Raw genomic sequence first — 15731 nt, 5'->3', positions numbered from 1 at the left:
AAGCATTCAGAACGCAAATTGGTATATAACCTAAGTGGTGATGATATTCTAAATGGGCTGTTAATTGAGGAAGATAATTATTATGTGCGTTATCTACCGAAACAAAACCGTCCTGGTGAGAAAAATGACAGCACCATCTACTCTGCTTGTGACATCTCTTTAACCTCTCTTTGAAAAGTAAACCCACGGAAATTTTTGCCTGGTATATACTGAAAAATAAAAACAAAGCCCAGAGTACCCACAAAGGTTATGAGATTTCCAAAGTTTTTCTTCAGAGATAGTCAACCATTGAATATGCATTCTCATAAGACAAATTCATGGAAAGAGACTCCAAATACTAGAAGGAAGGTTGTCTCAGTTCACTGAATGTGAACAGAACTGTTACAATATTCATAAGCCAAACTCACATTGAAAAGGAGATTTTTTTTTTCCAAACAAGCAGGGCATAGCATTTTATAACGCATCAAGTTACAGAATGTATTCATATTCAATAAACCTAGTTGTATTTCATGATTAAAGATAATATAAGGCTTTGTATGAATGACATTCTTGACGTATTGGAAAAAAAAATAAATGTCCAATGTCATGAAAGCATACAATTTAAGGACATGTTTAAGTAGGCCCCATGCTCAAGTGGGGCTCAAACTCATGACCCTGAGATCAAGAGTCACATGTTCTGCCGACTGAGCCAGCCAGGCACCGCAAGGACACATTTTGAAAACGCAGCTCTTTCTTAAAGAATTCAAATGTAATGTTACAAAAAATACTATTTATGTAAGAAGTGCCAACTTTTACCTTTAATTTAGCAATTTGATGTCAGTTGTCTGTTTGCTTTAATCTCCCCACGTCTTTCAAGAAGTAAAACAGTGTATCTGTAATCACATGGTAATCATTAAAACATCCTGAAGGGAACAGAGGAGACGAGTCCTTCTCAAGTCTTGACATTTTCAGCCCCTGCAGAGGAATCAGAGGAACAACTATCACAAAGAGGGTGGCTTTCAAAGCTACCCTAACAGCAATAAAAACCTCAACAGTTTCGACTTTTAAAAAAATGACTCAAATTAAGTATACTTAATTCTGAAGGTATACACGAATGCCTATCCATAGCTATAGCTATGACTATGTCTGTGTCTGTCCATATCTATCTAAGAACTTAGTTTTTGTGATACAAAAGGAAACTAATTCCTGCCTCTTAACGGAAATAGAATACAGAAAAGTGGGTATTGAAATAGTTAAAACATTAAGAGGTGTAGAAAACTCCTTTAAATTTACTTACATTGATATTGTCTCCGAATATGCAGAACTTATTAATAATTTATGTGAAAAGAAAACACTGAAAAGTCTCAACAGCAGGGACCTGAGTAAATACGTAGGATGCAGACAGACTCTATGTTAACTCAGATTTCAAAGGTTTTCTGCTATCTCAGAATAGCATAAAATATGGTTTCTTACTCTCCTTGGTAATGAAAATTTAGCTAGGCTAATGGACAATTCCCGAAACTCACAAAGCCGCTGACTGACCTACCGTCTCATAAACTTGTACATACACGAACCTATGACACCCAATGATCTTAGCTAACTTCTACCTTATTTTCCCCTTATTGTTCTTTGATTTGAAAGACAGAGTTCAGTCTGATGGTTTATAGGAAAATTGTGGGTAAGCAAATATTGTGCATAGAAAAAAATATAGAAAAGTCAGTCTCTGGATAACAAAAAGCCAGCTTGATACTTTTCACATTTATTGTAGAACATGTCATCAGGAAGAGACCACCAACCGAAAGCTCTTCTTGGGGCGCCTGGGTGGCTCAGTCAGTTAAGTGTCTGACTGCGGCTCAGGTCATGATCTCACAGTCCGTGATTTCGAGCCCCGCGTCAGGCTCTGTGCTGACAGCTCAGTGCCTGGAGCCTGCTTTGGATTCTGTGTCTCCTTCTCTCTCTCTGCTCCTCCCCTGCTCATGCTCTGTCTCTGTCTCAAAAATAAATAAAAAACATTAAAAAAAAAAAAGGAAAAAAAAAGAAAGCTCTTGTTAGTTACAAGTTGATTAGTAACATTTAGAATTTGAAGCAACATGTAAGCAGTTATTTGTTAACTGCTGCCCATAGATGAAGACACTAGGAATCACCATTTGGGAAGCCGTTCACGTGATCCATGAAGGTGCTCGCTGGAGAAATTCACAAAGCCAACACATTTCATTTCAGCCACCAGTGACAGTGGGTCCTAAATGTATGTTGCGGTTTCTACTATCTTTGGGTCTAGGTGAAGGTACTCCCAGGCCACTCCACTTCTCAGAGCGAATGCTTAAACACCATCCATGTCTCAAATGGAAGAGTTTAAACAAGGCACATAATACATGTTCAAGCACACGGGTATTTATGCAATGTTACTGAGGCACATTATGGATCTTAGTAAGTAATGTATAGGAAGGTAACTATGTTCAAAGAAGTTTACGAATAGTTCCTCTGTCAGAGATAGTCCAATGTTGTGCTTGTCAAATGGAAGGCAATAATACTGATTCAATTCATTTTGCTTATTGTGCAACACTAGCTAGCAAAGGTTTATTATTTTTTCCTTGGGTGATATTTCTAGATGAAGTGAAGTGCCTGATAATTTCTTTTAACATATTTGCAAAGCTGAATTCAGCCCCATGATTCATTGTAACTGCTTCAGAACACGATGTGAGAATTAAAAAATGAATAAAAATGCAGTAGAAAGGAAAACTCAAAGCACGCCATTTGTTAGAATCAATTTTTTTTTCTTTTTGCAAGCATAGCACTTCAATCTCAATAGTGTTCCAAAGCTTCCAAAGCTTATAATGGTGGGGATACACATATTTTTCTCTCTGAAAAACAGGCCAGGAGATAATGAAACTATAATTTCAGAATACTGCAACCGATATAAAATGGCCACATGTGTGGTGCTCAAGCACTCTATATGAGTACTTTCTGTAAAATAATCATATATTAAACTCAAGGAATAAGGAAAATGAATTTCAACAAAGCGAAGGAAAAGCAAGGGAATATTAAATAGTGCAGGAGAACACTCTAGTCAAATCAGTATTTCATTAATCCACCTTGAATCAATTTAATTCCCTCCCACATCTTAATCAAGACAGCTTTGAAGTGATAGAACCTTAGAGACAGAGTTTAGAAGTCAGTGAATTCAGCAAAACCAATCGGTTTCTTTATATAAGTAATTACAATGGTATCAAAGGCCTTTCCCGACTATCACACACGTGTGCCATTGAAGACATTTTTAATAGTCATTAGGTGTTTATGGAAAACCTGTATCAATTTACACATGCGTACACATAAATACATTTCACAGTGTATTTATCTGTAGTTGACTTATACCAGGTAGAAAGAGGAGATCTGATACTTTGAAGTTTATTTTTATTTTTCAGCTGTCAAAGAGTTAACCTGAGGTTCTGGCAAAAGACATGGTTGAAAACAAACTATATACATATATGCACATATATTTATTAGGGTTTTTTTTTTTGAGAGAGAGAGAGAGGGAGAGAGAGACTCCCAAGCAGGCTCTGTGCTGTCAGCACAGAGCCCGACGTGGGGATCGAACTCACGACCCTGAGATCATGACCTGTGCTTAAATCAAGAGTCGGACCCGTAAACGACTGAGCCACCCAGGCGCCCCAAAGTATATTTTTTGCTTCAGTGTTTTTTCCATGCTCCAGAGAGTCTTTCACACATTGCCTGGAAACCAGCAAAACAGTCCTACTGTCTTATCAGGGGGTAAACGAAACACCAGGGCACGTACGTGGTTCTCTTACTACCCGACCGTTAGTAGATGTGCTTCTGATGTCATGTCTCCTTTGCCACTGAAGAAAACAAGTCTTAACTTCTATTCCTGTTCGCCTTTCACTACTTGTACTTCCCTTTATTTTTAGGATGTTAATCTTTGTGGTTTAGATTTGGATTTAATTTTTATGCAAGAGACTCTGGGATGGAAAACAAAACATGAACAAGTTATAATTTTAAGAATGAATCTCTTCGTGGAGCATGGCGTTTTGTTTCACCTCCTCTGGAATATCGATCTGGAATCATTTTCAGAGCAGGACATTTCAAACCATAAAAAAATTACTGTTCATAATCAGCGTACACATTTAGGCTTCTTCAAAGTTCTCAAATCCTAGGGAATGTCTTAGAAGTCATACTCAGAAGAAAATCAATAAACTAATGTAAAATGTTTAAAATATCCAAACTCACGTATAGTTTTGTTTTCTATACACATACATATTAAACGTCAAAGGACAAACCACACAAATTTAAGCGATAAATAATTTGCAACCCATATGAGGAAAGACTTCCTTGACTTGCAAAGCTTAAACAAAGCAATCAGGAAAATAAAATTTATACGTAAATTTAAATTTATTAACATTTCTATATATCATATATTTTTATGAAATCTATTACTTATATATTACATATTACATATTTATGTGTAAATGTTACATATTTACACACACGTCACACATATAGATGTAAAAAATATTACATATATTACTTATATATAACAGAGTTATAAATGTTTATATATAACTTATTTTTATATATTATGCATGGAAAAATAAATTCTAATGGCAATATGATCATGAACAGATGTGGTAACACAGAATCTCTAATTTGAGTGGGTCTACGTTATCAATGAAGCAATTTGAATACCATGTGCTATCTAAGTGTTGATAATCTCTCCCATACAGAAGAATGTAAGAATATATGTCAACCTACTAGTAAATCAGGGTTGGGAATGAGCCAGCAGAAAGACAACTATAGGTTTGGAAATACTGGATTTATGATCTACAAAAAGACTTCACATAAAAATGGCTTTACCTAGAGATGTAAAGATGTGCACTGGCCTTTCCTTGAAACTGCTTTAAAATGTGTAGGGTATTTAAAAAAGAAAACGAATTGAGCTGTGTAAAGATCACACGTAGTTGGAGGAAAAATTTTAGTTATTCTCCAAGTAGGGTGATTTTACCAGGTAGTGTGTAGGAGGCCCTGTCCCAGAAGGTTACAAGCCCCGCTGTGTCCAAAAGATTTAGGTTCATACAGCTCCAAGTGGGCCAACCCGTATTCCCTAAACTGCTGATTCTGATGTCCTGTTCTCAATATACACATAATATTTATTAAAGTCTAATATCTTAAAATAGCAAATAAACATAGATTATCAGTCTTGCCTTTTAAAAATATATGCTATCATGATGTAAAGTTATCAACAATTCATCCTAAGCACTTACACAAAGATATACGTTATGTACTCAATAGATAAATAAATGAACGTAAATGCTTTTATCTTCTCCTTTTTAGTGGGGTCTTTGTTGGATTTTGGAATCAAGGTAATGCTGGCCTTATAGAATGAGTTTGGATGTTTTCCTTCCATTTGTATTTTTTGGAACAGTTTCAGAAGAATAGGCATTCTTTTTTTTTACCAACTATTTTTATTTTTTTAACATTTTTAAATGTTTATTTTTGAGGCGGGGGTGAGGGGCAGAGAGAGAGGGAGACAGAGAATCTGAAGCAGGCTCCAGGCTTTGAGCTGTCAGCACAGAGCCCAACACAGGGCTTGAACTCATGGACTGCATGATCATGACCTGGGCTAAAGTCAGATGCTTAACCTACTGAGCCAACCAGGCACCCCTATTAATTCTTCTTCAAATGTTTGGTAGAATTCCCCCTGGGAAGCCATCTGGCCCTGGATTCTTGTTTGTTGGGAGATTTTTTTTTTTAATTTAAATCCAAGTTAGTTAACATATAGTGTAATAATGATTTCAGGAATAGAATTTAGTGATTCAGCACTTACGTATAACACCCCATGCTCATCCCAATAAGTGCCCTCCTTAAAGCCCTTCACCCCTTTAGCCCATCCTGCCACCCAACACCCCACCAGCAACCCTTAGTTTGTTCTCTGTATTTAAGAGTCTCTTATGATTTGTCTCCCTCTCTGTTTTTATATTACTTTTGCTTCCCTTCCTTTATTCATCTGTTTTGTATCTTAAATTCCACAAAGGAGTGAAATCATATGATACTTATCTTTCTCTGACTTATTTCACTTAGCATAATACACTCTAGTTCCATCCATGTTGTTGCAAATGGCAAGATTTCATTCTTTTTAATCACAGAGTAATATTCCATTGTATGTATATATATATATATATATATATGTACGTATGCATGCATACACACACACACACACACCCCACATCATCTTTATCCATTCATCAGTTGATGGATATTTGGGCTCTTTCCACACTTTGGCTATTGTCAATAGTGCTTCTATAAACATTGGGGTGCACGTGTCAGTATTTTTCAATCAGTATTTTTGTATACTATGGATAAGATACCTAGTAGTGCAATTGCTGGGTAGTAGGGTAGTTCTATTTTTAATTTTTTGAGGAACCTCCATACTGTTTTCCAGAGTGGCTGCGCCAGTTTGCATTCCCACCAGCAGTGCAAAAGAGATCCTCTTTCTCTGCACCCTTGCCAATATCTGTTGTTGCCTGAGTTGTTCATTTTAGCCATTCTAACAGCTATGAGGTGGTATCTCATTGCGTTTTTGATTTGTATTTTGTTGGGAGATTTTTTTATTACTGATTCTATTTCTTTGCTGGTTATAGATGTGCTCAAATTTTCTATTTCTTCCTGTTTCAGTTTTGGTAGTTTATGTGTTTATAGGAATTTGTCCATTTCTTCCGGATTGCCCAATTTGTTGGCATATATTTGTTCATAATATTCTCTTATAATTGTATTACTGTAGTGTTGGTTGTGATCTCTCCTCTTTCATTTGTGATATTATTTATTTGGGTCCTTTCTCTTTCTTTGTGGTAAGTCTGGCTAGGGGTTTATCAATTCTGTCAATTCTTTTAAAGAATTCTCTTAGTTTCATTGATCTGTTCTACTGGTTTTTTGTTTGTTTCTCTATCATTTACTTCTGCTCTAATCTTTATTATTTCCCTTTTTCTCCTGGTTTTGGACTTTATTTGCTGTTCTTTTTCCAGATTCTTTAGGTGTAAGGTTAGGTTGTGTATTTGAGACTTTTCTTGCTTCCTGATAAAGGCCTGTATTGCTATATACTTCCCTCTTAGGGTCACCTTTGCTGTATCCCAAAGGTTTTGGACTGTTCCATTTTCACTTTCATTTGCTTCCGTATATTTTTTTATTTCTTCCTTAATTTCCTAGTTAACTCATTCATTTTTTAGTAGGATATTCTTTAACCTCCATGTATTTGTGGTCTTTCCAAATTTTTTCTTGTGGTTGATTTCAAGTTTCATAGCATTATAGTCTGAAAATATGCATGGTATGATCTCAATCTTTTTGTACTGCTTAAGGCCCAATCTATGACCCATATGATCCATTCTGGCAAATGTTCTGTGTGCACTCGAAAAGAATGTGTATTCTGCTGCTTTAGGATGAAATTCTGTAAATAGATCTGTTATATCCATTTGGTCCAGTATGTCATTCAAAGCCATTGTTTCCCAGTTGACCTTCTGCTTAGATGATCTGTCCATTGCTTAAGTGGGGTGTTAAAGTCCCCTACTATTATTACAGATCAATATCCCTGATGAACATGGATGCAAAAATTCTCAACAAGGTACTAGCAAATCGAATCCAAAAATACGTTAAAAGAATTATTCAACATAATCAAGTGAGATTTATTTCTGGGCTGCAGGGGTTGTTTAATATCCACAAATCAATCAATGTGATACATCACATGAATAAAAGAAAGGGTAAGAACCACGTCATCTTCTCAATAGATGCAGAAAAGGCATTTGACAAAATACAGCATCCTTTCTTAATAAAAACCCTCAACGAAGTAGGGACAGAAGGAAACCTCAACATCATAAAGGCCATATATGAAAGACCCATAGCTAATATCATAATTGGGAAAAACTGAGAGCATTTTCCCTAAGGTCAGGAATACAACAGGGATGTCCACTCTCACTACTTTTATTCCACATAGTGCTGGAAGTCCTAGCCTCAGCAATCAGACAACAAAAAGAAATAAAAGGCATCCAAACCAGCAAGTAAGAAGTCAAACTTTCACTCTTCACAGACAACATGATATTTTATGCAGAAAACCTAGAAGACTCCACCAAAAAATTGTAGAACTGATACATAAATTCAGCAAATCCACAGGATAAGAAATCAACATACAGAAATCTGTTGCATTTCTATACATCAATAATGGAGCAGCAGAGAAAGAAATCAAGGAATCAATCCCATTTACAATTGCACCAAAACCCATAAGATACCTATGAATAAACCTAACCAAAGCGGTGAAAGATCTGTACTCTGAAAACTATAGAGCATTTATGAAATAAACTGAACCAGACACAAAGAAATGGAAAAACATTCCATGCTCATGGGCTGAAGGAGCAAATATTGCTAAAATGTCTGTAGTACCCAAAGCAGTCTACACATGCAACACAATCCCTATCAAAATAACACAAGCATTTTTCACAGAGCTAGAACAAACAATCCTAAAATATGTATGGAACCAGAAAGGACCCCAAATAGGCAAAGTAATGTTGAAAAAGAAAAGCAGGAGGCATCACAATTCTGGACTTCATGCTGTATTAAAGCTTTAATCATCAAGATAGTATAGTACTTACACAAAAAGAGCCATACAGATCAATGGAACAGACTAGAGAAGCCAGAATAGACCCACAAATATATGGTCAACTAATCTTCAATGAAGCAGGAAAGATATCCAATGGAAAAAAGACAGTTTCTTGAGCATAGGGTGTTGGAGAAACTAGATAGCAATTTGCAGAAGAATGAAAGTGGACCACTTTCTTACACCATACACAAAAATAAATTCAAAATGGATGAAAGATCTAAATGTGAGACAGGAAACCATCAAAATCCCATAGAAGAATGCAGACAGCAACCTCTTTGACCTCAATTTGCAAATGGCATAGCAGATAAAGGGTTAGTATCCAAAATCTATAAAGATTTTACCAAATTCAACACCCAAAAAGCAAGTAATCCAGTGAAGAAATGGGCAAAAGACACGAACAGACACTTTTTGAAAGAAGATAACCAGATGGCTAACAGACACATGAAAAGATGCTCAACATCACTTATCATCAGGGAAATACAAATCAAAACTACAATGAAATAGCACCACACACCTGTCAGAATGGATAAAATTAACAACTCAGGAAACAACAGATGTTGTTGAGGGGTGAGGATGCGGAGAAAGGGGAACCCTCTTACACTGTTGGTGGGAGTGTGGACTGGTACAGCCACTCTGGAAAACAGAGTGGAGGTTCCTCAAAAAGTTAAAAAAAGGAACTACCTTCCAACCTGGCAATTGTACTGCTAGGTATTTATCCAAAGGATACAAAAATACTGATTCAAAGGGGCACATGCATCCCAATGTTTATAACTTACCATTAAAAATGTCCAAATTATGGAAGGAGTCCAAATGTCCATTGAATGATGAATGGATAAAGAAGATGTGCCATATATATATATATATATATATATATATATATATATATGATGAAATATTACTCAGCCATCAAAAAGAATGAAGTCTTGCCATCTGCAATGGTGTGGATGGAACTAGAGTGTATTATGCTAAGTGAAATAAGTCAGTCAAAGAAAGATAAATATTATATTTCACTCATGTGGAAATTAGGAGACAAAATAGATGGGATATAGGAGAAGGGAAGAAAAAATAGGATAAGACAAAAACAGAGAAGGAGACAAACCATAGGAGACTCTTAAATACAGAGAACAAACTGATGATTGCTGGAGAGGTGGTGGGCAGGGGATGAGCTAAACGGGTGATTAATAAGGACACTGTCCATTTAGAAGGACACTTGTTCGGATGAGCTTTGGGATGAATCACTGAATTCGACTCCTGAAACCAATACGTTATATGTTAACTAACTTGAATTTAAATAAAATCTTAAAAGAAAAAAATAACAAATGCCTTTATCGTAACATTTATAGGAAATGACCAACCCTTTTTTATATACTACAGGGGCTTATCCTCTAACAGAAGAGACGGAAAGGCTCACCAAAGTGAAATATGAATAATATTATGAGGTTCTCACAAAGACATGGACATAGTCCCAAGAGAATTCTTATAGCTTTGGATCGACTTTTGGATGAGTGGTGAAATTTGTTCATGTAACATTTCCAGGATGGACATCATTTGTAAAATAGTATTATTATTCTTTCAGGCAAGTGTTAAACATTATGGAAAGGTACAAAAATGATAAGCCTTTTCATATATTGGTGAGTGAAAAATGCACATGTTCAGAGAAGAAATGGGTCAGTTTATTAAACACTTTGTCAGTGATGACCAGAACATTTTCCCCGAGGTGTTCAAAAACCATGAACACCGTAACATTAAGACATAGTTCTTAAGTGAGGTAAATGAAAAAAAACACCAATTTGTAAGTATAATTATAATTTTCTTGGCAAGTGTTTCTGAACCAAATTGATATTAGAGTTAAAATATCATAATTGTACAGGTAATTTCTTAGACTGGATATTTTGATACTCTAGTTAAACTTGCTCCAGAATCATTCTATTTGCACATTTATTAAATCAGTAAAGTTAAAATCATGAAGGTAGATTAATAAACACATAGAACTTGTATTTGAGATTTACTTAAATCAGTTACAAATCACCTTATGTTTGTGACAAATCTAATCCATAAAGAGAATAATTTTAGCCGAAAGTAAAATCATTGTGCTACTTTCAATTGTAAATATTTGTTTAACTTAGAAGGAAAAACAGACATCATTTTGAATTGGTTTTGGATATGCTGGCATTTACCTGGGGTGGATGAAAACATCTAGGGATGAGACATTCATTGTGCATGAGAGAAAATTTAGTCAATGCATTTCCTATTCATATAGCATTCAGTAACTTTTGTGATAAAATCTTTTTCTTTACAATACTGTAAAAAGTAAAGTACTACATCTCTTTCTACACACAAAGTAGGAATAGTCCCATTCATTGGAAGTAATCAGTTCTACTGAGAGAAAAATTCCCGAAGATGAAACTCTTTAACTTTCAACATTAAGAATTGCCCTATTTTTACAAAGGATATCAAACATCAACATGGTGTAACACAAACTGCCTGATGGAAATCTGACTGTTATTTTATGGTTCATTTTGATTCATTTTCCGTTTTGCTTTTGAGGGAATTTAAAAGGCATTTAAAATTATCCATAAATGGAAGCTAGAAGAACATCTCCAACTTTAATTCAGTGGTATGATGGTAAATGTTTAACACCTGGCTCCGGTGGCTGGGAGGGGGTGTCTCTGACCTGTAATATTTGCCAATTTCTGTGCTATAAATGTTTCCACTGTGGTCAGTTTAAAAGGAACTGTGTTTAACAACGATCTCACAAAATTGCTCACGACTTAACAATGGAGCCTTGCAAGACGCTAGAGCCAGCTCCGTCCTGCACACCAGTGGCCAGAAGGGGAAAGAGGGAGGGAGCCCTTCTAGTGACTGTGACATGTACTGTGCAGCTAAGGAGGGAGGTTCCCATCCTGGTTTTGCTACGTATTTGTCTTGTGACTGTGGACAAGTCATGTACAGTCAATGAGCTCCAGTTGTGTCGTGGTGCTATTGACATCACCAACACCGTAAAGTTGGTATGATTAAATGAGGCGATGCATGTACAATGGTTAGAACGTCCGACAGAGTAATTTCTTAAATAGTATTTCTTGCCCATACATGTGAGGCTTCATTATTCTCATGAGAATTATAGCTATTACATTTTTTAATGTTTTCACTGGAGGTAGGTCTGTAATTTTATTTCTGCTAAGTATGGACCGCTCTCAAGAATAAATTCTCACTGACTTGAAGGTGAAAGACGTATCGATTCCAGGGTGCCAAAGCTTATACAGCATACTATTCTAATTCTGAATTTTCATTCTGCAATGAAAGCAAACTGTGGCACAACACATTATTTTAAAAAATAGGATTGGTTACGACAGCCTTATGACAGACTTCATTGTTTTTCACTTTTACCTTGTCAATTTCTTTTCCTCTCAATATAATGTTTCTCCCATTACCGCCATTTCACGTTTCCACCCTTTCACATTTGGGTTTATTTTATAGCCTCCCTAATTATATGTAATTATATTACAATGTGTCAACAAATAAACTTCACTCACAATATCTGTTGTAATCCTCACAATCATTCTTAATTATACACTACTTTGATCTGAGCAACGAAGTTCAAGGAAATTAAGTGATTTACTCCAAATCCTACAAGTGACAGCGACAGATTTAGAGTCTAAACCTCGGTCACTTGAATATCCAGCTAGTGGTGTAGTCAGGAAGCAGAACTGAGAAGCCTTTGCAGTAACCAATACGCTCAGGAAGCATGGGCAAGGACACAGGAGATATCGAACATCTAGATGTCTCCTGAAAGATCGCTTGAACTCCACCATATCAAGGAAAACTACCACTGTGAGAGTAACCATTGGGTCATAGAGAGTTAAGGGATGGCTGTATTTTGGGATGAGACGAGATGAGCAGATGAGAGCACACAGAAAGTCATGGCCCTATTGAAATGACTCTGGAGAAAAGTCTCCTTTTTAGACAGCTTTTCCCCTCTTAGGATAAATGCAGGCTAGTCAGTTGTACTGGGGAATCCTGGGTCGGGGAAACTGCTATCAGAAATACATACGTGCTGGGTTAGGTCAGGAAAGGGTCCGGGGTAATTCAGAAAATTTGACAGGAAAAGTCATTCAATGTTTTCCAATAATGGGCCAGTTCTGACCCATTTCAAGGTCCAATCAGCTATTGTCCAGTTTAGACAAACTTTATTGCCTTTCTCCCCCCACCACTGGAGAATTTTGCTAAAAACCCCATTAGCCTGGGCGAAATGGTATTTAATTTGAACTTGCAAAACTTCTTTAAAGCCTACGTTGCTATGTAGTTGCCATGTGCCACTCAGGAGAGTAATTTAGGTAAGCATGCAGAATTTTAATAAAAATAAACGAAAACACGTCCTTCTTTGAGTTTCTCCTTACAAATGCATTTTAAAAATTCCAACTGCTAGGTTCAATGGTGCATGGAAAATGATGTTTGCATTTCATTATATTGGTGTACCTTAAAATTCAAGGAACCTTCAAAGACAAGATGTTTCAAAATAGGAAAAAATCAGAACCAAACATGACGCCATACCATTTTACGGTCAATGTTAGAACGTATTAATGGTTAGGATTTTTAATATTTCGCATTAACCAATTTTGGTACAGACTCTTGTTCTGTATTAAGAGATGCATCAGGTTAACTTTGTCATTCCACTAATGACGTTGACACACGGTCATTAGATTTTACTGCCTGCATCAATTCAGCTTTTAAAACAGTCTACCCCTAGATATAAAAGAAGATCAGTGTAATGACACAGTGTTGGAAAGCAAAAATAATGAATCCCACTAGATAAATGGGGCAAAAAATCTGATCGTTCTTGGAAACCATCAAAGTTAAGAACTCTACCTTATCGTAAGTATAACAAATAATGGCACATAGAGTCTTGCAGAGGGCAGGGATGGTCAGGTGGTGGTGGGTATATAATCTCTAGCATGGGAGTGTACCTCTCAGGTTATTTTCCTTTACAATTGTGACAGTAGTAATATTTATCTGATGGGACTGAGCCAAAGATTAAGTGAGATAATACAGAGAGAGCACCTGCAATAGTACGAGGCACAGATTACATGCTCAATATCTGTACCATCATCAGTGTGAACCTGTCTTAATAAGTACTTGATTTTAGGGGTATTTTCTAAGACGCATTCTACCCATTTATGGGAAATTCAGTACAGATACTGAATTGAGTATGTTAAAGTGTGCACGGGATTTCCTTTTCTCCCTGCTTGTTTATGATACATTTATTATTTATTCACAGGACATGGCTAATGTTTAAAGCCCACGGGGCCTATTATTAATTATTACACGGAATAAACGCAAAGGAGCCCTGAAGTAGATATGGAAGAACTGATCTATAATATTAATCATTATATATGCTATATTAGTCCCTCTCCTACTCTGAGGCCATAAACTATCCCATAGTCTATGTGGACACTGTCTTATAGATATAGATGCTCATGATGAACCCACTACATTCCTTTGATTATGTGATTAAAAAGAACCAGACAGCCTCAGACACGCTGTGGCAGCAATGATTAAAAAATAATGTTCTTGATGGCACAGAAGAAAAATCATGTCTGATCTCTAATGCAATCGGAACGTATAAAATGACAGTGTATGTGAATTTGTGTTATCACACTAATGAGAAAAATATATACATATATATATTTATATATATTTACAATTTTTTTTTTAAAAACACACTAACCTTCTATCTTATTTCCTCCAGTGAGAGAGGGAATTTTCAACTTTCAGCCTTCACACATAATTTAGCTCACGGGTGACACGAAATCTGATTATCAGGGATGATACTCCAGCAAGGAGAGTTTAGCTGCCTAGGAAGAGCCTCGGGGTGCTCTTTCTTTCTGGAAGCCCCCTTTACCTGCACAGACCACAGGGCACGCTCCCCAGCTCCATGGAGCAGCTTTATGTGCTGTGGCCAAGGACCGCTCATTTCTCTGTGACAGACGCTATTCACGGTTGCTTCTACGACTATTCACAACACTCTGTGCAATTAAAGAAAAATAAATACAAGAAAGTGAGCCTGGAAAATATTCCCTGGTTAGGTCACGTTTACAATAAAAACCCTGCCGATAAAAGCACGATGAGCCAGACCCATCCGCAAGGAAGAGACACAAGATGACACAATGGCTTGAGTGCCTCAAGCCGCCCTCGAGGACCCTGTCCGCTTCCTGATCTGGGGGCTACACCTCCACTCCTTTACAAGACCTAATTCCCAGCGCAGGCTCCTCAGCCCCCACGTCCCTGAGGTTGCAAAGGAGTTATAATTTGGGTCCCCCTTTCCCACCCAAACTTCTAATCTCTCCATTCCGCATCGGTCCCGTTATTCACCTCTTCTGCTCCATCCCAGCCCCCCGCAGACTGTTAGATGAAATCACACATTTGAGCAGATTGGTGTCGTCACGCGTTCCAGAACACAGTGGCATCTGGGCTCTAATGCTGCTGAGCAATACTGTCATGCCCACTGGTCAACTACCGGTGCAGGGAAAAAAAACACCACAGCAACGATTTTAATTCTTTGTTAACCTCTTCTCAAAACCTGCCACCAGCCACTTTTCTCTGCTGATAACTTCTCTTCCTTCCCAGAGAAAATTGAGGCTTTTAACCTATATTCAAAACGTTTGCTTTTCTACGGACTCCCACGCAGCCCTAAATATCCTCTGGTATCTCCCATTAAACGTATAGATATAGCCCGTTCCTAACCTAATGTCCCTCTTGAGCTACTCCTTTATCTTTTTCCATCCCTTTCATAGCCAAGTGGTTTGGAAATAGGGTTTAAATTCGCTAACACATTTAGCTTCCCATTTAAAATTTTAATCTCCGGCCAACTGACTTCTCCCCCCATCACCTTCACTGAAAATGTTCTGGCTAAGTTCTTCAATTACCTTCTAAATGCCAAAGCCAAGGAAGCCTCCCCAGCCCTCCTTTTACTTAAAGTCTCTACTGTGCTTGTATTTATTCTTAGAAATACAAGTTAGAAGTATATTTCCACTGCAAAGATGGTACTTTTTCCCCTGTAGAAACCTTCAGCTATACTAAAGAAGAGGGGCGAGGTATGCAC

At 36.9% G+C, this 15731-nt stretch overlaps 1 long non-coding RNA gene across 2 annotated transcripts in view; it reads right to left on the bottom strand.

The window, feature by feature from the left end:
* Positions 1–15731, bottom strand: part of LOC113604424 (uncharacterized) — a 200406-nt gene that overhangs the window by 9600 nt on the left and 175075 nt on the right. For both annotated transcript variants that reach the window (XR_003426370.2, XR_008293495.1), the window contains exons 7-8: positions 14532–14655; positions 796–954 (exon numbers count right to left, since the gene is read on the bottom strand). This is a non-coding gene — a long non-coding RNA (uncharacterized LOC113604424). The remainder of the gene's footprint in view (positions 1–795; positions 955–14531; positions 14656–15731) is intronic.

Source organism: Acinonyx jubatus, chromosome E2, assembly GCF_027475565.1.
Source record: "Acinonyx jubatus isolate Ajub_Pintada_27869175 chromosome E2, VMU_Ajub_asm_v1.0, whole genome shotgun sequence".
In the NCBI taxonomy this organism is placed as follows: domain Eukaryota; kingdom Metazoa; phylum Chordata; class Mammalia; order Carnivora; family Felidae; genus Acinonyx; species Acinonyx jubatus.
Note: the sequence above shows the minus strand (reverse complement) of the source record. Positions and strands in the feature narration are given on the sequence as shown.